This window comes from Limulus polyphemus, unplaced genomic scaffold (assembly GCF_000517525.1).
Source record: "Limulus polyphemus unplaced genomic scaffold, Limulus_polyphemus-2.1.2 Scaffold202, whole genome shotgun sequence".
Lineage (NCBI taxonomy): Eukaryota > Metazoa > Arthropoda > Merostomata > Xiphosura > Limulidae > Limulus > Limulus polyphemus.
Genome location: NW_013665812.1, coordinates 669,646 through 670,455, shown reverse-complemented (window position 1 = coordinate 670,455; position 810 = coordinate 669,646).

Genomic DNA, 810 nt, shown 5'->3' with positions numbered 1-810 from the left:
ACTTTCCAAGTCCTGTGCCAGCTCTTTCAGGCTCTCCCCTTTAGCACGGACTCTCGTCTTAAACCTAGCCCTGTAGACTTCAGACTGATTTTGGGTTCCATACCCGAGTTCTAGAGCCGCTACCAGTGCTATAGTTGTGCCTGTTGTCTGCTGACAACTGTCCAAGTATTTCCAGTGGTTGTCCCTTCAAGCTCGTTGCCAGATATACTGCTTTCTGCTCCTCTGTCCATCCATTCATCTCTGCCAGGAGCTCAAATTGTGCTCTATATGCTTCCCACCAAATTCCTGTGGCTTCGTACTAGATCACCCCTATTGCTGATATTCATATCTGGGATGTGACTTCTAACAGGACTGAAGATGTATGCATTAGGGTTTAGCTGCGGTGTCTGGAAGGGGCTTTCCACTGTCTGAGGCTGATTAGGTCGATGGCTAATATATCCTCCTTGTGTAAAAGATAGTAAATCATCCTTTAATGTATTCAATTCACTTTGAAATTTGCTAATGTTTTCCATTTGTACTTCTTGTCACTGTTGTTGACTTTCCTGCAACTGTTGGAGACTTTCTTCCTGTTTCCTTTCTTCCAGTTGCCACTGCTGTAATCTCTCTTTTTGTTTCTTTTCTTTTTCCTCCAACAACTGCTGTAATTTCTCTTCTTGTTTATTTTCTTTCTCCTCCAACCACTGCTGTAGTCTCTCTTCTTGTTTCTTTTCTTTTCCTCCAACAACTGCTGTAATCTCTCTTGTTTATTTTGTCTGTTCGAGCTGCCATTGTTGTCAGATTTTCTTGCCACTGCTGTAATCTCTCTTCTTA